The sequence below is a fragment of the Eubalaena glacialis genome, chromosome 10 (assembly GCF_028564815.1).
Source record: "Eubalaena glacialis isolate mEubGla1 chromosome 10, mEubGla1.1.hap2.+ XY, whole genome shotgun sequence".
NCBI lineage: Eukaryota > Metazoa > Chordata > Mammalia > Artiodactyla > Balaenidae > Eubalaena > Eubalaena glacialis.
In genome coordinates, this window is record NC_083725.1 from 69,923,727 (window position 1) to 69,944,974 (window position 21,248).

At 37.3% G+C, this 21,248-nt stretch overlaps 1 protein-coding gene across 2 annotated transcripts in view; it reads left to right on the forward strand.

Annotated features, from left to right (window-relative positions):
- Positions 1-21,248, forward strand: part of FCHSD2 (FCH and double SH3 domains 2) — a 305,717-nt gene that overhangs the window by 104,250 nt on the left and 180,219 nt on the right. The window lies entirely within an intron of this gene.

Here is a 21,248-nt window from a genome sequence, read left to right on the forward strand (position 1 = left end):
GAGACTATCAAATTGGGAAGTTAATTATTGAATATTTATCTCATCCCTTTAAAGCTGTGTTTTTGTTATGTTTTATAATCGATGTAATACATAAATACAAAGCATTGGGGTATTATTTAAAACTAAATATACATATACTTTTTTTTTTTTACTGATAGATTGGTGCAGTCAAAAAAGTTTTGGGATCCCTACTCTAAACTGTACTAGTTCATTTTCAAAGGTCTCATGCTAATTAAAAAAGTAAATTATCTTAATTTTGTTACCTTCCTCTCCTTTTAAGTTTATCTGGATACTTGTTATCCTCCCTTCCTTGTTTGAAAGAGTGTTCATCTTTCTAATCAACCTCTCATCTTGACCCTAACCCTTTCCAGCTATGTTAACCTTATTTTTATAACTGTTAGCCGTTTTCTCCTGGTTTTCAATCCCTCTTTTTAACACTGGCTCCTTCTCTCAGCCTATGTTTTTCTTCCATTTTTAAATTAACAAATAGAACTTCCCTTTAACATACCTCTTATCAAACTTCTGCCTTCCCTTTATATATTTGTGTGTGTGTGTGTGTGAGAGAGAGAGAGATGTGTTGCTATCCTTGATTGGAGGAGGCAACTATGTTGGAAGAGACTTTAGTACCTGCCATACATGAAATTGTATGAAAGACTGAACTCGTGCTTTATGGAAAGAAAAGCTCAGACTCTCTCCTTAATTTGTGTGTGACGTTTTTCTATTAAAAAAATTTTTTTACAGTTATTTTTCACTGTGTTAAAATACACATAAAACTTGTCATCTTAACCATTTTTAAATATACAGTTCAGTAGTGTTAAGTGTACATTGTTGTACAGTCTCCAGAATTTTTTCATCTTGTAAAACTAAAGCTCTATATCCATTAAACAACAAGTGTCCATTCCCTCCTCCCTCCAGCTCCTGAAAACCACCATTTTATTTTCTGTCTGTGTGAATCTACCTCATTTAAGTGGAATCATACAGTATTTGTATCATACCTAATGGGTAGAGTAGCTTTTAGATTTTTTAATTTATGATCAGTATTAAGAAATTCTTAATGATAATCAATCTTGATTTCAATTTCTTCCCCCTTCAACATGTGGTTAGTTCCCAGGCCGTAGTTTTGCTTTGGAGCATCTCTTGTTCTTTTCTCTTTCCACTGCTTAGAGCATACAATAACTTCCTAATTGGATCACCCTGCTTTCTCTTTCTCTTTATAATGAATCTTCCACATCAGCACCATGATCATCATTCTAAAATAAAGATCTGATTATTGCTCTCTCCTTTCAATTTCAATGGGTAATTTAACACTTATTGAATGCTTATTAAAATAGCTTTACTTAAACTTTACATGCCCTGTAAGTCATGAATTTACCTCCATTTTACAAATAAGGAAATTAACTGTTAGAGAGGAGATGTGACTTGTTTAGCATTGTACTACTAGAGAGTAATGAAACCAGGATTTAAACTCAGTATTATCTGACTCCCCAGTTCCTTCCGATTTTTATACTTGACACATTTTTTTTATGCGTATCTTTTCCCCTCTCCTTGGTCACTGGGAAGTCCTTTATACTTCCTCCCTCAAGGCCCAGCTCAAACATGACTTTTTCTGTGAAACTTTTCCCTGGCTCTGCTTGTCTCCTCTCTCAAATCTGTCCAGTGGTTTTTGCTCTCTGTTACTTAATAACACTTTGTACATAACTGTAATAAACCCTTCACTTGATAAAGGATCATTTAAAAAACAGAAGATAACATGTTACTTTGTAACAAAGATTTATTAATTGAATTTGTGAAAATTATTCTTTACTGGTATTGTTAGAAGCATTAGGGATGAAAAATTATTTTTGTAGAAATGAGATACCATTATAGATTATCCATATTTTAAGAGAGCATGATGGTGACTGAAACTTTCAAAACAGCTAAATTATGAAACAATGATTTGCCTAAAACTTTCTCATTTTATGAAGAGTTCAATTCAGAGTTCTATGTTTATTATTCAAAGTTAGATTATGTATAATTCTTCATAGTCAGTTACACTGCTTTAGAGTGAAATACCACCTGTGTGTATTTTCATACTTAATCCATTGTCAGAACTAACATTGGAGCCTTAGTTTTTTCCTTTTTCACTAATCTGATTCCTAAAGACTAAAGATTCCTTAACCTTAGTTAATGAAAACTCAGTGTTAAAGATATAGATGTTAAATTAAAAACATCTTCTCTGAGAAAGACGCTGTTAAGAGAATGAAAAGACAGACTGAAAGAAAGTATCTGCAAAACATGTATCTGATAAAGGACTTGAATCCAAATTATACAAATACATCTTAAAACTCAACAATAAATAAATAAATGACCCAATTAAAAAGGTCAGGGACTCCCCTGGTGGCACAGTGGTTAAGAATCCGCCTGCCAATGCACAGGACACGGGTTCGAGCCCTGGTCCGGGAAGATCCCACATGCTGTGGAGCAGCTAAGCCCGTGAGCCACAACTACTGAGCTTGTGCTCTAGAGCCTGCGAGCCACAACTATTGAGCCCACGTGCCACAACTACTGAAGTCTGCATGCCTAGAGCCCGTGCTCCGCATCAAGAGAAGCCACTGCAATGAGAAGCCTGTGCACCGCAACGAAGAGTAGCCCCTGCTCGCCACAACTAGAGAAAACCCTCACGCAACAACGAAGACTCAACACAGCCAAAAGTAAATTAAAAAAAAAAAAAAAAAGTAGGTCAAAGACCTGAACAGACACTTCAACAGAAAAGATACACAGATGGCAAATAAGCATATGAAAGATGTTCAACATCATATGTCATTAGGGAATTGTCAGTGAGATACCACTACATACCTGTTTGGCTAAAATCCAAAATAATGACAACACCAAATGCTGTCTAGGATGTGGAGCAATGGATTCCCATTGCTAGTGGGAATGGAAAATGGTATAGCCACTTTTGGAAGCTAAGCACAGTCTTATCACATAATCAAGTAGTTGCACATCTTGATATTTGCCCAAATGTGTTCATAACTTAAGTTCAGACAAAAACCTGTACATCAATGTCTGTAGCAGCTTTGTTCATAATTGCCAAAACTTGGTAGCAAATGAGATGTCCTTTAATAGGTGAATGTATAAACTACTTGTGGTATATCTAGACAATGGAATAGAAGTCAGTGATAAAAGGAACTGAGCTATCAAGCCACCAAAAGACATAGCAGACACTTAAATGCATCTTGTAAACTGGAAGAAGCTGATCTGAAAAGGCTACAATGCTATATGATTCCAAATATATGACATTCTGGAAAAGGCAAAACTATAGAGATGGTAAGAAGATTGGTGTTTGCCAGAGGTTGGGAGGGAGGAGGATGAAGGGAAGATGAATAGGTGGCGCACAGGGTAGTTTTAAAGCAGTGAAATTATTATTATGATAATGCAATGGTGGATACATAACGTTGTGCATCTGTCAAAACTCATAGAACTGTACAACACAAACGGTGAATCCTAATGTAAATGGTGGCCTTCAGTTAATAATGTGTCAATATATTGTTTCATCAGTTGTAATGCATGTATAACACTAATGCAAGATGTTAATATTAGGACAGTCTTATGGAGCAGGGGAGTATATGGGAACTCTACTTTTTGCTCAGTTTTTCTGTAAACCTAAAAATTGCTCTTAAAAAAAAACTCTATTAATTTAAAAATGTATGTGTTTATTTGTTCACCAAAATGGTTAATGATTTGGTTCAGCATTTATTTACTAAGCAAAGACTGAACTGTGCTAGATTTTTATAGCCCTGTCCTTTAAAGAACTTACAGACATCCCTTAGCCAAAATATATAGTGGTTTGAGATAGTCTGTGGTTATATCAGAGTGAGTTGAGTGCTCAGAAAGTGTTTTAAACTTTGAAAGAAGACCTGGTTTTGAACCCAGGCTTAACTAGCTACGTGATCTTATATAAATTACTTAGCCTTTTAAAACTTCCGTTGCATCTACTGCATAAGGTGGTGTCTTTAAATGTTAGTTGAGTGCAAATAGTAAGTACTCAAATATTAACTCTAATGACTAGTTATGTTTTCCATTCAACAAGAGAAATGAGGAAGAATGGCTCTCATTTGCCTTGAATGTTCAGTCACATTTTGTCTATTTCTTCTGGAATGCCCCCCTCTATTTTAAGATAACTAAGGGTCCAGCTCATGAAATTATTTGCTTGCTGATTTGCTACATTCCAGTTTCTGCTTGAAAAAGGAACTGCTTTTACAGCTGTCTTTGAGATCAAGGGGACAGTTCAATCATGCTGACTAATATAACACTTTTCTTATTGTTTAAAACAACAGCAACTAGGTTGTTTTTCCTCTCAATAAAACCCTTCAGTCAGAAGCTTACAAATAGATATCAGCTAATCCAAGCCTTGAAATCTAACTTTAATTTTAAAAATGGAATAAGAACACAATTTTAATGATGTCCAGTGACTCTTTAATATTCTAAATAAGCCAAAATTAGTATATTTTGCTCTAAAAATCTGTGTCATCATTTGTTTTCCAGTTAATGTTTAAATATTATAAAATATATATAAAATATTGTTTCCAGTTTAAATATTATAAAATAAATCCCCCAAATTTGTTTTTTGACAACAGATAATATTAATCTTTATTGGAAGATGACTGTAACACACAGTAAAAACTATTGTTTTTCTTACTGAAAGCTTCCAGCAATGTGAAAAGAAAAATTCTCAAAATGTGGGGGAAAGAAAAAACATTCATAAAAGTATAACCATCATTTCGTGGTTAAACAATCTACTGAAAAATGGAAAATGAAGTAAAAACTATTGAAATAGGGGAGAGGTAAGCCTTTTAGTCAGTAGGGTTTTCTCTTGATTAAAGCTTGCATATAAATTGCTTTGGGAATAAATGGAAGAACTCTATAGGCATAAACAAGACTATCTGGAGCGGGGGGAAATGGTTGAAGTGAACTTGAAAATTATTAAATAACTGGCATTTAACATCAGGTAGATTTGGCCTTTTGCCTCCTAAAAGGAAGATACCTTTTACTAAACAAACTTCCAAGTTATACACTCCTATTGGCAACAGCATTATATAAACTGGACATTTAACATGTTCTCTCTGTTTAAGTCCAACAGGATTTTTGCACATACTTTCTCTTATTAAACTGTCGTAATAGCAACATTCAGTGGAGAACTAAGAATATTTCAGTCAGATAACTTTTATACCTCTTTTGTATACTAAGGGAAACACTGTGAGTTTTGTGTAAGCACAGTAAATTAACTTATTCCAATTATTATTAGGACATAACTCTCCAAGGAAACATCTTTTTAAATGTGTTTTTATGATTCTATTTTAAGCTCAATGGTAGTAACGGTGCTTTTACTCTGAATTGAGTAAAAGAAAGACATTGGAGGGTCTTTCTTAAAGAACGAGAATAACTTCATGGAAAACTTCTTTGAGAGTAGTTAACTCCTGAGCACTAAAGAAGAATTCACTATATAAGTGTAAGTGTAAGCTTCAAAGAACGAGTTGGATGCTTAGAAGTGAAAAATTTACCCCACCAACCCTTCTCCCACATTTTCCCTACTATTTTTTTTTTTTAAACATCTTTATTGAAGTATAATTGCTTTACAATGGTGTGCTAGCTTCTGCTTTACAACAAAGTGAATCAGTTACACATATACATATGTTGCCATATCTCTTCCCTCTTGCATCTCCCTCCCTCCCACCCTCCCTATCCCACCCCTCTAGGTGGTCACAAAGCACCGAGCTGATCTCCCTGTGCTATGCGGCTGCTTCCCACTAGTTATCTATTTTACATTTGGTAGTGTATATATGTCCATGACACTCTCTCACCCTGTCACATCTCACCCCTCCCCCTCCCCATATCCTCAAGTCCATTCTCTAGTAGGTCTGTGTCTTTATTCCCATCTTGCCACTAGGTTCTTCATGACCTCTTTTTTTTTTTTTTTTTTTTTCCCTTAGATTCCATATATATGTGTTAGCATACTGTATTTGTTTTTCTCTTTCTGACTTACTTCACTCTGTATGACAGACTCTAACTCCATCCACCTCATTACAAACACCTCCATTTCATTTCTTTTTATGGCTGAGTAATATTCCATTGTATATATGTGCCACATCTTCTTTATCCATTCATCCGATGATGGACACCTAGGTTGCTTCCATGTCCTGGCTATTGTAAACAGAGCTGCAATGAATATTTTGGTACATGACTCTTTCTGAATTATGGTTTTCTCAGGGTATATGCCCAGTAGTGGGATTGCTGGGTCATATGGTAGTTCTATTTTTAGTTTTTTAAGGAACCTCCATACTGTTCTCCATAGTGGCTGTATCAATTTACATTCCCACCAACAGTGCAAGAGTGTTCCCTTTTCTCCACACCCTCTCCAGCATTTATTGTTTCTAGATTTTTTGATGATGGCCATTCTGACCGGTGTGAGATGATACCTCATTGTAGTTTTGATTTGCATTTCTCTAATGATTAATGATGTTGAGCATTCTTTCATGTGTCTGTTGGCAATCTGTATCTCTTCTTTGGAGAAATGTCTATTTAGGTCTTCTGCCCATTTTTGGATTGGGTTGTTTGTTTTTTTGTTATTGAGCTGCATGAGCTGCTTGTAAATCTTGGAGATTAATCCTTTGTCAGTTGCTTCATTTGCAAATATTTTCTCCCATTCTGAGGGTTGTCTTTTGGTCTTGTTTATGGTTTCCTTTGCTGTGCAAAAGCTTTTAAGTTTCATTAGGTCCCATTTGTTTATTTGTGTTTTTATTTCCATTTCTCTAGGACCTGGGTCAAAAAGGATCTTGCTGTGACTTATGTCATACAGTGTTCTGCCTATGTTTTCCTCTAAGAGTTTGATAGTGTCTGGCCTTACACTTAGGTCTTTAATCCATTTTGAGTTTATTTTTGTGTATGGTGTTAGGGAGTGTTCTAATTTCATACTTTTACATGTACCTGTCCAATTTTCCCAGCACCATTTATTGAAGAGGCTGTCTTTTCTCCACTGTATATGCTTGCCTCCTTTATCAAAGATAAGGTGACCATATGTGCGTGGGCTTATCTCTGGGCTTTCTATCCTGTTCCATTGATCTATATTTCTGTTTTTGTGCCAGTACCAAACTGTCTTGATTACTGTAGCTTTGTAATATAGTCTGAAGTCAGGGAGCCTGATTCCTCCAGCTCCATTTTTCGTTCTCAAGATTGCTTTGGCTATTCGGGGTCTTTTGTGTTTCCATACAAATTGTGAAATTTTTTGTTCTAGTTCTGTGAAAAATGCCAGTGGTAGTTTGATAGGGATTGCATTGAATCTGTAGATTGCTTTGGGTAGCAGAGTCATTTTCACAATGTTGATTCTTCCAATCCAAGAACATGGTATATCTCTCCATCTATTTGTATCATCTTTAATTTCTTTCATCAGTGTCCTATAATTTTCTGCATACAGGTCTTTTGTCTCCTTAGGTAGGTTTATTCCTAGGTATTTTATTCTTTTTGTTGCAATGGTAAACGGGAGTGTTTTCTTAATTTCACTTTCAGATTTTTCATCATTAGTATACAGGAATGCAAGAGATTTCTGTGCATTAATTTTGTATCCTGCTACTTTACCAAATTCATTGATTAGCTCTAGTAGTTTTCTGGTAGCATCTTTTGGATTCTCTATGTATAGTATCATGTCATCTGCAAACAGTGACAGCTTTACTTCTTCTTTTCCGATTTGGATTCCTTTTATTTCTTTTTCGTCTCTGATTGCTGTGGCTAACACTTCCAAAACTATGTTGAATAATAGTGGTGAGAGTGGGCAACCTTGTCTTGTTCCTGATCTTAGTGGAAATGGTTTCAGTTTTTCACCATTGAGGACAATGTTGGCTGTGGGTTTGTCATATACGGCCTTTATTATGTTGAGGAAAGTTCCCTCTATGCCTACTTTCTGCAGGACTTTTATCATAAATGGGTGTTGAATTTTGTCGAAAGCTTTCTCTGCATCTATTGAGATGATCATATGGTTTTTCTCCTTCAATTTGTTAATATGATGTATCACGTTGATTGATTTGCGTATATTGAAGAATCCTTGCATTCCTGGAATAAACCCCACTTGATCATGGTGTATGATCCTTTTAATGTGCTGTTGGATTCTGTTTGCTAGTATTTTGTTGAGGATTTTTGCATCTATGTTCATCAGTGATATTGGCCTGTAGTTTTCTTTCTTTGTGACATCTTTGTCTGGTTTTGGTATCAGGGTGATGGTGGCCTCGTAGAATGAGTTGGGGAGTGTTCCTCCCTCTGCAATATTTTGGAAGAGTTTGAGAAGGATAGGTGTTAGCTCTTCTCTAAATGTTTGATAGAATTCGCCTGTGAAGCCATCTGGTCCTGGGCTTTTGTGTGTTGGAAGATTTTTAATCACAGTTTCAATTTCAGTGCTTGTGATTGGTCTGTTCATATTTTCTATTTCTTCCTGGTTCAGTCTCGGCAGGTTGTGCATTTCTAAGAATCTGTCCATTTCTTCCAGGTTGTCCATTTTATTAGCATAGAGTTGCTTGTAGTAATCTCTTATGATCGTTTGTATTTCTGCAGTGTCAGTGGTTACTTCTCCTTTTTCATTTCTAATTCTATTAATTTGAGTCTTCTCCTTTTTTCTCTTGATGAGTCTGGCTAATGGTTTATCAATTTTGTTTATCTTCTCAAAGAACCAGCTTTTAGTTTCATTGATTTTTGCTATTGTTTCCTTCATTTCTTTTTCATTTATTTCTGATCTGATCTTTATGATTTCTTTCCTTCTGCTAGCTTTGGGGTTTTTTTGTTCTTCTTTCTCTAATTGCTTTAGGTGCAAGGTTAGGTTGTTTATTCGAGATGTTTCCTGTTTCTTGATGTAGGCTTGTATTGCTATAAACTTCCCTCTTAGAACTGCTTTTGCTGCATCCCATAGGTTTTGGATCGTCGTGTCTCCATTGTCATTTGTTTCTAGGTATTTTTTGATTTCCCCTTTGATTTCTTCAGTGATCACTTCGTTATTAAGTAGTGTATTGTGTAGCCTCCATGTGTTTGTATTTTTTACAGATCTTTTCCTGTAATTGATATCTAGTCTCATAGCGTTGTGGTCGGAAAAGATACTTGATACGATTTCAATTTTTTTAAATTTACCAAGGCTTGATTTGTGACCCAAGATATGATCTATCCTGGAGAATGTTCCATGAGCACTTGAGAAAAATGTGTATTCTGTTGTTTTTGGGTGGAATGTCCTATAAATATCAATTAAGTCCATCTTGTTTAATGTATCATTTAAAGCTTGTGTTTCCTTATTGATTTTCATTTTGGATGATCTGTCCATTGGTGAAAGTGGGGTGTTAAAGTCCCCTACTATGATTGTGTTACTGTCGATTTCCCCTTTTATGGCTGTTAGTATTTGCCTTATGTATTGAGGTGCTCCTATGTTGGGTGCATAAATATTTACAATTGTTATACCTTCCTCTTGGATCGATCCCTTGATCATTATATAGTGTCCGTCTTTGTCTCTTGTAATTGTCTTTATTTTAAAGTCTATTTTGTCTGATATGAGAATTGCTACTCCAGCTTTCTTTTGATTTCCATTTGCATGGAATATCTTTTTCCATCCCCTCACTTTCAGTCTGTATGTGTCTCTAGGTCTGAAGTGGGTCTCTTGTAGACAGCATATATATGGGTCTTGTTTTTGTATCCATTCAGCCAGTCTGTGTCTTTTGGTGGGAGCATTTAATCCATTTACATTTAAGGTAATTATCGATATGTATGTTCCTATTCCCATTTTCTTCAATGTTTTGGGTTTGTTATTGTAGGTGTTTTCCTTCTCTTGTGTTTCTTGCCTAGAGAAGTTCCTTTAGCATTTGTTGTAAAGCTGGTTTGGTGGTGCTGAACTCTCTCAGCTTTTGCTTGTCTGTAAAGGTTTTAATTTCTCCATCAAATCTGAATGAGATCCTTGCTGGGTAGAGTAATCTTGGTTGTAGGTTTTTCTCCTTCATCACTTTAAGTATATCCTGCCACTCCCTTCTGGCTTGCAGCGTTTCTGCTGAAAGATCAGCTGTTAACCTTATGGGGATGCCCTTGTGTGTTATCTGTTGTTTTTCCCTTGCTGCTTTTAATATGTTTTCTTTATATTTAATTTTTGATAGTTTGATTAATATGTGTCTTGGTGTGTTTCTCCTTGGATTTATCCTGTATGGGACTCTCTGTGCTTCCAGGACTTGATTAACTATTTCCTTTCCCATATTAGGGAAGTTTTCAACTATAATCTCTTCAAATATTTTCTCAGTCCCTTTCTTTTTCTCTTCTTCTTCTGGGACCCCTATAATTCGAATGTTGGTGCGTTTAATGTTGTCCCAGAGGTCTCTGAGACTGTCCTCAGTTCTTTTCATTCTTTTTTCTTTATTCTGGTCTGCAGTAGTTATTTCCACCATTTTATCTTCCAGGTCACTTATCCGTTCTTCTGCCTCAGTTATTCTGCTATTGATCCCATCTAGAGTATTTTTAATTTCATTTATTGTGCTTGTCATCGTTTCTTGGTTCCTCTTTAGTTCTTCTACGTCCTTGTTAAATGTTTCTTGCATTTTGTCTATTCTATTTCCAAGACTTTGGATCATCCTTACTATCATTATTCTGAATTCTTTTTCAGGTAGACTACCTATTTCCTCTTCATTTGTTAGGTCTGGTGTGTTTTGACCCTGCTCCTTCATCTGCTGTGTGTTTTTCTGTCTTCTCATTTTGCTTATCTTACTGTGTTTGGGGTCTCCTTTTCACAGGCTGCAGGTTCGTAGTTCCCGTTGTTTTTGGTATCTGTCCCCAGTGGCTAAGGTTGGTTCAGTGGGTTGTGTAGGTTTCCTGGTGGAGGGAACTAGTGCCTGTGTTCTGGTGGATGAGGCTGGATGTTGTCTTTCTGGTGGGTTCGTCCACGTCTGGTGGTGTGTTTTGGGGTGTCTGTGGCCTTATTATGATTTTAGGCAGCCTCTCTGTTAATGGATGGGGCTGTGTTCCTCTCTTGCTAGTTGTTTGGCATAGGGTGTCCAGCACTGTAGCTTGCTGGTCGTTGAGTGAAGCTGGGTCTTGATGTTGAGATGGAGATCTGTGAGAGATTTTCGCCGTTTGGTATTACGTGGAGCTGAGAGGTCTCTTGTGGACCAGTGTCCTGAAGTTGGCTCTCCCACCTCAGAGGCACAGCCCTGATGCCTGGCTGGAGCACCAAGAGCCTTTCATCCACACGGCTCAGAATAAAAGGGAGAAAAAATGGAAAGAAAGAAAAAAAGAGGATAAAATAAAATAAAATAAAGCAATTATAATAAAAAAATAAGAAAAAAAATTATTAAGAGTAAATTTATTAAGAAAAAAAAATTTTTTTTAATTTTTAAAAATAGATTTATTAATTTTTTATACTAAAAATAAGAAAAAAATTATTTAGAAAAAATTTATTAAGAAAAAAAATTTTTTAATTTTTTAAAATAAAAAATATGAAAAAACTTATTAAAAATTTTTTTAAAAATAGAAAATAAGGAAAAAATTATTAAGAAAACATTTATTAGGGAAAAAAAATTTTTAAGCCAAAAAAAAAAAAAAAAAAAAAAACGGACGGACCTAACCCTAGGACTAAGGGTGAGAGCAAAGCTATACAGACAAAATCTCACCCAGAAGCATACACATCTACACTCACAAAAAAAAGGAAAAGGGGAAAAGTTAATATATCCTGCTCCCAAAGTCCATCTCCTAAATTTGGGATGATTCGTTGTCTATTCAGGTATTCAACAGATGCAGGCACATCAAGTTGTTTGTGGAGCTTTAATCCGCTGCTTCTGAGGCTGCTGGGAGAGATTTCCCTTTCTCTTCTTTGTTCGTACAGCTCCCGGGGTTCAGCTTTGGATTTGGACCCGCCTCTGCGTGTAGGTCGCCTGAGGGCGTCTGTTCCCCGCCCAGACAGAACGGGGTTAAAGGAGCAGCTGATTCGGGGGCTCCGGCTCAGTCAGGCCGGGGGGAGGGAGCGGTACGGAGGAGGCGGGGCGAGCCTGCGGCGGCAGAAGCCGGCGTGACGTTGCAGCAGCCTGAGGCGCGCCGTGCGCTCTCCCGGGGAAGTTGTCCCCGGATCACGGGAGCCTGGCCGTGGCGGGCTGCACAGGCTCCCGGGAGGGGCGGTGTGGAGAATGACCTGTGCTCGCCCACAGGCTGTTTGGTGGCGGCAGCAGCAGCCTTAGCGTCTCATGCCCGTCTCTGGGGTCCGCGCTGATAGCCGCGGCTCGCGCCCGTCTCTGGAGTTCGTTTAAGTGGCGCTCTGAATCCCCTCTCCTTGCACGCCGCGAAACAAAGAGGCAAGAAAAAGTCTCCTGCCTCTTCGGCAGCTGCAGACTTTTTCTCGTGCACCCTCCCGGCTAGTTGTGGTGCGCTAGACCCTTCAGGCTGTGTTCACGCAGCCAACCCCAGTCCTCTCCCTGGGATCCGACCGAAGCCCGCGCCTCAGCTCCCAGCCCCCGCCCGCCCCGGCGGGGGAGCAGACAAGCCTCTTGGGCTGGTGAGTGCTGCTCGGCGCCGAGCCTCTGTGCGGGAATATCTCCGTTTTTCCCTCTGCGTCCCTGTTGCTGTGGGATCCGCGCTGATAGCCGCGGCTCGCGCCCGTCTCTGGAGCTCGTTTAGGCGGCGCTCTGAATCCCCTCTCCTTGCGCGCCGCGAAACAAAGAGGCAAGAAAAATTCTCTTGCCTCTTTGGCAGCCGCAGTCTTTTTCCCGGACTCCCTCCCGGCTAGCACCGAAGCCCGAGCCCCAGCTCCCAGGCCCCGCCCGCCCCGGCGGCTGAGCAGACAAGCCTCTCGGGCTGGTGAGTGCTGGTCGGCACCGCTCCTCTGTGCGGGAATCTCCGCTTTGCCCTCCGCACCACTGTGGCTGCGCTCTCCTCCGTGGCTCCGAAGCTTCCCCCCTCTGCTACCCGCAGTCTCTGCCCACGAAGGGGCTTCCTAGTGTGTGGAAACCTTTCCTCCTTCACAGCTCCCTCCCACTGGTGCAGGTCCCGTCCCTATTCTTTTGTCTCTGTTATTTCTTTTTTCTTTTGCCCTACCCAAGTACGTGGGGATTTTCTTGCCTTTTGGGAGGTCTGACGTCTTCTGCCAGCGTTCAGTGGGTGTTCTGTAGGAGCAGTTCCACGTGTAGATGTATTTCTCATGTATCTGTGGGGAGGAAGGTGATCTCCGCGTCTTACTCTTCCGCCATCTTGCCCCTCCCTCTTCCGTACTATTTTTGCATCACAAATTTTTTTCACCTAAGTTATGCCAAACCCTGGAACGCCCTCTTCCTTTCTCAGTTGCTCAAGTTCCTATTTGCTCTTTCAGATCCAGTTCCAGTGTACTTAAGTTTACATAGGTTTTCCTGACATCTCTCACTTTAGGAGAGATAGTGCCTTCTCCTCTTATACTTCTGCTAAACCTAGCATCATTTGTATTATAATCCAACAACCCTTTCTGCAATTAAATAGCCTACCAGTGTATTCATCCCTGGGGGACATACCATGATCTGTCCATTTGTATAAAGCCAAAATCCAAAGGGTCATCTTTGTTATCTCCTCCCTTCTTATCTCTTCCATAGCTAGACCATTACCAATCATGTCAGTTTTTCCCTGCCAGATACCTTTATAAATCAGTCTGGTTCTCTCTATCTCCAGTGTCTCCACCACAGTTCAAACCCTCATCATCTCTGCCAGAATACTGCTGCAATAGTCTTCTTTGGATCTAAAGAGTTTCTTGTAGACAGCATATAGTTGGATTATGATTTTTAATCTATTCTGCCAATCTCTCTGTCTTTCGATTGGAGACTTTAATCTATTTACATTTAAAGTAAGGATATACTGACTTCTTTGTCATTTTGCATTATTGTCTCTTTTGTGTTTAGTTGAGTTTTCGTAGTGGAACGTTTTAATTTTCTTCTTCGTTTTGCGTATATTCTTTGTGGTTATATTTAACATTCTAAAGTTGTAAAACTCTAATTTGAATTTACACCAGCTTAACTTCAGAAGCATCACAAAAACTCTGCTCCTTTACAGCTTCATCCCTAACCTTTTCATTTATTGATAGAACAGAATTATGTTTTTTTATATTATGTATCCAAAAACATAAACTAAAATTTTTTGATACATTAGTTTCATATTATATAAAAAACAATATGTGGAGTTACAAAACAAAGTTACGATAACACTAGCTTTTAGACTAACAATTTTTTAAAGAAATGTATAGTCTCTTAAACCAAGTAGAAAACAGAAAGTGGAGTTACAAACCACTGTTACGATAATACTAGCTTTTATAGTTGCCCATATATTTACCATTAGTGAGATCTTTATTTCTTCATACTGCTTCAAGTTACTGTCTAGTGTCCTTTCATTTCACCTTCGGGATTCCCTTGAGCATTTCTTACAGGGCAGGTCTAGTAGTCAGGAACTCCCTCAGCTTTTGTTTATCTGAGAATATTTTAATATCTCCCTCACTTTTGAAGGACAGTTTTGCTGCATATAGTATTTTCAATTGACAGTTTTTTTTCTTTTAGCACTTTGAATATATGGACCCAGTGTTTTCTGCCCTCCTAAATTTCTGTTGAAAACTCTGCTGATAATCTTATTGAAGATACCTTGTATGTGGCTATTTGCTTTTCTCTTGCTGCTTTCAAGATTCTCTTTTTGTCTTTAGCTTTTGACAGATTGATTATAATGTGTCTCAGTGTGGGTCTCTGAGTTCATCCTACTTAGAGTTTGTTGTGCTTCTGGGCTGTTTATATTCTTGTCTTTTGTCAAATTGGGGAAGTTTTTGACCATTATTTGTATAATCTCACTGTCCCTTTCTCAATTCTCCTTCTAGGACTCCCACAGTGCATATGTTGGTCCACTTGTTGGTGGCCCAAAGGTTCCTTAGCCTTTGTTCACTTTTCTTCATTGGGGAATAGGGGTTCAACAATGGCCATCTACCTCTGTGTCTGCACCTTTGTGTCTCCACATCCTTGATCAGAAGCAGCAATCAGTGATCAGAGCACAGATCCCTGATATTTGGAGGGCGGGCCCCTATTGCCCACGGTGTCTCCTGCAAGCTGCATGCAGGCTGCTACAGGAACAAGTTCATGGCTGCCTGCCACTGGGCTGGGAGGATGGGGGTAACTGCTGCTGAGCTAAGTGCAGAAATTGGTTGAAATTAACTTTGTTTAACATCCAAGCCTTTCTCTGGAAGTTACAACCTTGAAAAAGACTTCAGAGTTCCAAAATAGTTATGTGAGACAGATTCTGTCATTGGATCTGTTGTCTGTGTTGGGAAACAGAATCCTGGTGCTTTCTACTTTGCCATCTTCCCAGAATCCTCTCCTGCAATAGTCTTCTAAGTGGGGATATAACTCAGAAACAGCCAGATGGAAGAGATGCATAGGACAAGTATGTAGGAAGGGGTGTAGAGCTTCCATGCCTTCTCTGGGTGTGCCACTCTCCCACCACCTCTACATGTTCACCAACCTGGAAGCTCTCTGTACCCCATACTACTGGGGTTTTTATGGAGGCTTCATCATGTGGGTGTGATCAATTATTAACTCCATGTCTAGCCCCTTTCTCCTCTCTGGAGATTAAGAAACAGGGCTAGAAATTCCAAGAATATGGCTTGGTCTTTCTGGTGACCAGCCCTCATCCAGGAGCCCACCAAAAGAGTCACCTCATTAGAACAAAAGACACTGCTATCACCCAGGAAAATAATTGGGACTTAGGAACTCTGTGTCATGAACTGGGGTCAAAGACTAAATGCTAGAACAAAATTCTCCTAGCACCTCTATTTACAAAAGTTTTATGAGCTCTGTGCCAGGAACAGAAACCAACACATAAATATTTTCTTTTATTTCACAAGGTACATAACTCTTTGATTTGGCTCTTTTCCACTTGGCAAAATGTAAGATTTATCCAGGACTTCCCTGGTGGTTCAGTGGTTAAGACTCTGCACTTCCACTGCAGGGGGTGTGGGTTCAATCCCTGGTTGGGGAACTAAGATCCTGCCTGCCGTGTGGCATGGGCAAAAAAAAAAAAAAAAAAAAACTTGTGTAAATTAATAGCTTTTATTACTGAATAGTACTCTGTTCTAATGATGTACCATATTTTATTTAACTGTTCACCTATTGAGGGACATCTTGGCTGCTTCCACTTTCATGAATAAAGCTGCTAGAAACATTTGTGTGCAGGGTTTTGTGTGGACATAAGTTTTTACATCAGTTGGCTAAATACTTAGGAGTGCTATTGCTGAGTCATATGGGAAGTCTATGATTAATTTTGTAAGAAATTTCCAAATTGTTTTCCAGAGTGGTTGTACCATTTTACATTTCCACCAGCACAGGCGTGTCCTGTGGCTCTGCATTCTCACTAACATTTGATAGTGTAGTATTTTTTTGGAATAGCTCAAAGAGCTATTCTAATAGGTATGTAGTGGTATCTCATTGTTGTTTTAATCTGCATTTCCATAATGAGAAGTGATGTTCAGCATTTTTCATATGCTTATTTGCCACCCTTACATCTTCTTGATGAAGTGTGTGTTCAGATCTTTTGCTCATTTTAAAAATTGGGTTGGTTTTCCCTTTACTGGTGAGTTTTAAGAGCTCTGTATATATTCTGGATACAAGTCCTTTATCAGATATGTGATATGTGTGTATTTTTCCTAGTCTGCAGCTTGTTTTTTTTTTTTTTCTTCATTCTCTTAACAGTGTCCTTCCTAAAGGAAAGAATTTAATTCTAATAAAGTTCAGCTTATCATTTTTTCCTCATGTATCTTGCTTTTGGTGTTGTATGCAGAAACTCTTTGTCAGAGGTCAAAGAGATTTTCTTTTGTGTTCTCCTGCATGTTTTGTACTTATGTACTTTACATTTAAGTCTATGAACTGTTTTGAGTTAATTTTTGTGTAAGTTATGAGATAAGTGTTAATGTTCATTTTTTGGCATATGGTTATCCAATTGTTCCTGCACCATTTATTGATATAGACTATCCTTTCTCCATCTAACTGCCTTTGTGCTTTGTGAAAAATCAATTTACTATATTTGTATGGATCTATTTTGGGGCTCTCTTCTGTTCCATTGAGCTATGTGTCCATTCTTTTGCTAGTACTACACTGTAACATTATAGTATAGTAATTAGCCTTGAACTCATAATGTGAGTTCTCTGAGTTTGTTCTTGTTTTTCAGAATTATTTTGGCTATTTTAGTACCTTTACCTTTCCATATACATTTTAGAATCAGTCTTTTGATATCTACAAAAAAGCTTTCTGGAATTTTGATTTGAATTGCAATGAATGTATAGATGAAATTCAGAATAATTGACATCTTAACAATGTGAACTCTTCTAATCCATTAACATGAGGATTTCTTGGATTTTTTTCATCAGTGTTTTGGAGTTTTCCACGTACAGTTCTCACACATATTAATATTTTGTTAGATTTATACCTGAGTATTTCATTTTCCCCCCAATGCTATCCTAATTTTTTTTAAAGTTTCAAATTCCAGTTGTTCATTACAGGTGCATAGGAGAACGATTGAGTTTTATATGTTGACCTTGTATCTTGCAACCTTGCTAAACTTAATTATTAGTTCCAGGAGGGTTTTTTGGTTTTGTTTTTGTTTTTTTTTTTTTGTAGATTCTTTGGGGTTTTCTACATAGACAATCATGTCATCTGTGAATGGAAGTAGTTTTATTTCTTCCTCTCCAATTTGTATGCCTTTTACTTCTTTTTCTTGCCTTTTTGTACTAAGTGGGACTACAAATACAATGTTGTAAAGGACTGGTGAGAGAGGACATCCTTGCCTTAGTCCCAGTCTTAGGGGGAAAGCATTCACTTTCCATTAGAAGTATGTTAACTCTAGGCTTTTTTTTTTTAATGTAATCATTTATTATTTTTTTAATTAATTAATTTATTTGGCTGCATTGGGTCTTAGTTGCAGCACGCGGGATCTTTTGTTGTGGCGCGCGGGCTCTTTGTTGCGACTTACGGACTTCTCCTTAGTGGCAGGCAGGCTCCAGAGCACACGGGCTCAGTAGTTGCGGCACACGGGGTCTCTAGTTGTGGCACATCAGCTCCAGAGCACGCGGGCTCAGTTGCCCCGCAGCGTGTGGGATCTTAGTTCCCCCTCCAGGGATTGAACCTGCATCCCCTGCACTGGAAGGCAGATACTTAACCACTGGACCACCAGGGAAGTCCCATTAACTGTAGGCTTTTTGTATATACCCTTTATTAGGTTAAGGAAGTTTCCTTCTGCTATGAGTTTCTTGAGAGTTTTTATCATGAATGAGTGTTAAATTTCATCTCTTTTTTATTCTGTTTGGTCCTCAAATCAAATAGGTCATTTAATATGTCATTAGAACTTGTTTTTTCTTACATAATTAAATTTAAACAAAATTAATCTTTATTTCTGATAAAAGGAAAAGTCTAAAAATATCTAAATACATGTTTAATATGTAACATGAGATTAATACCTCATTTTATCATGAAATGAATAGAAAAGTAAGTAAAGACAGTTTATTATGTAATTTAAAATAATATATTGTTTTTTTTTACCTAACTTCAATTATATGCTGTACAAGACAATGAAAAATATTTCAAAACTTTGCTTAAGGGGGAGATGTGAAGTTCTCTATTACTATTAAAGCAATTTTAGAATAGTTAAGACATTGTATAATTTATAATCATTGTATAATTTACATCAGTATGAGAAGTATCCAACTTATGCAGTGGACTTTAATTTTTAAAAGTCATTTACATAATGTTGGGAATTTCATGACAAAAAGGTATAGTATGTTATGTAACATGGCTTCCTATAATTTTGAAGTGCCATCTGATGTCATATCCTTATAAAATTTAAATATTAGTTTCTCTGTATGTTAGCAGGGAAAAATGGATACAGAATAACCTGTGTGAGATCCATGGGGCACACTTCTGCTCAGCTTTCTGTGGTAAATGGGCAAAAGGTTAAGCCATCAGTCCATTTCCCAGTGTCTATTGAACAGTGTCTTTCTTTGTGTTGCTTCACTTGTTAGAGCAATATAGCAAGTGTTATTGAGAGGTGAAACAAAGCAAGTCTTACATCAAACACTGATGGCTTTTTTAAAAGTTGGAATGGGATATTATTGGATGTTGCAAAGAGTATATTGATAGTACATTTTTATGGAAACCACTGCTCCAGAGTAAGCTGTATTGGAAATCAAATCAACATTATATATTAGTGATACTTATGTAAATATAAATATTATATCTAATGCATCAGTTTTAAAGAGTAATGTAATGTAAAGTAATGTTGTGGGCCAGGGAAGTGATTTAAAAAAAAAAAAAAAACCATTTAAAAAAAAATTACCGCCGGTAATTTTTACCAGGTTTATCTTCCTTAGCCATTTACTTGTGGTAGATTTTATTTTCTATACAAGTAAACCTTTTATTCATAAGATGTAGCTTTAAGCATAATTAAAAGGTAAACCAATTAAGTATAGAATGCTTTCAGAAGCATGAAATGTTATTTAGGACCTTTCTTATAAGGGCCATGGAGTATTTCTTGAGCATCCATGCAGATTAGATCTTGAACAGCTGCATGGAACACACAGAAGCCATGATTCCTGTCTCTCTGAACTAACTTGAATAAAGTCTTTCATCTAAAGATCTCACTGTTTGTCTATTTCATGAATCCCTCATCTCATCTCTGAAGCACTCCATTCAGTTTAGTACAGTTCAACATTGTGGTTTAGAGCTCTAGAAATTGCTGTTGTAACTTATAATGCACAAAAATAACAAGTTGAAGTAATTTCAAAAAAATTTTAAAGAATTATATAAAATCTACAGTGATTTTGTGGGCAAAGATTTAGAATGATAACTAGGGATTCTAATTCAAACTTAACTAGATTCTAATTCAAACTTAACTGTGACTTTAAGTAAATTTTGTATGTTCTAAGCGTCCAATTTCTCTGCAGTTATAACAGGGACTAACAGAATTAAGAGAAATAAGTGTGTTGAGATGCTTGTTAGTAAGTTCATTTGTTTTATATAAATTTACAGTGCTGTCATTCTGCCCTCTTAGTCCTTCTCATAATCTGAGGCTCCTATCATATCCCATGTTCTGTAAAAATTGTTCTGCAACCACTTTAGCAGTTATTAAACTGAAAAAGTCACTATCATATTATTGAGATGTAAATTTGTTAAGAAAATATCAGATGATCTTTTCCTCCTCTGGGTACTTGTATCACATATTGCCACTTATTTGGCAGCAGCCCATCCGTTGCCTCCCATTTTATGCTGTATGCTTCTTATTCCTGTCTACATATTATGAGTTCTTTGAATTCAGGGATCTTAACATACTTGAATCTTCATAAAAATTAATATGTACTGCCTTCTAAATATGGAATAAACTTTTTTCATTGCTTCAGAGTATCTACACATATGTTCCCTTTCAGTAATGGAGATGGTCAAATTTGACTATAATTTTACTAAGGAACTTATTTATTTATTGTATAAAAACCATCTGGTCATAATCTTAGAAATCTGATATATGTTTTTTTATTTGAGTATATGAAAATTAGGGAACCAGAGAAATTTTGATCTAAACATTTCTAACTCAGAATGGCAAAAACACAAAAGGAGTTTGAGTATTATACATTAGAAATGGAATAACGTAGGTGGCATTTATTCATGCAATCAGGGAACATTATTGGAAGCAACTATATACTAGGCTCTTTGCTATAGCCTGGAGACATAGTGATTAAAAAAAAAAAAAGAAAGAAAAAAGACAAGATCGGTACCTGATGGAGCTTATAGTCAGCAATAGGCAAAGCATATTTGAACCAGACGGTAACAATGTATAAGGATTATGAATACAGTAGGCTGACGTGAGAGAGAGCAACTGAGTGAAGGGTGAGCTACTTTGTATACAGTGATTAGGAAAGCCCTCTTAGAGAAAGATACAAAGTAAGACCAAAAGGATAAGGAAGTACCTAGATTGTGGTCTCTAAATATGGTTTCTCTCTGAAAGTAATCAGAATTCCTTGGAAAACTAGCTTACTGCAGATCTGGAATAGGAACTGTAAAAGAAAACAAAGAAATTATTAAAGTCTATTGGGGTCATGATATGGGAGCCAACTTGGAGGAACTCCCACTGACCACAGATGTAGCATTTGGAGCATCAAGAGAATTGTGACTGCAATAGATTGAAACACATCCATTATTCAAAATATGTGAGTTCATAATGTTACTTTAAAAATTCATTGTTCA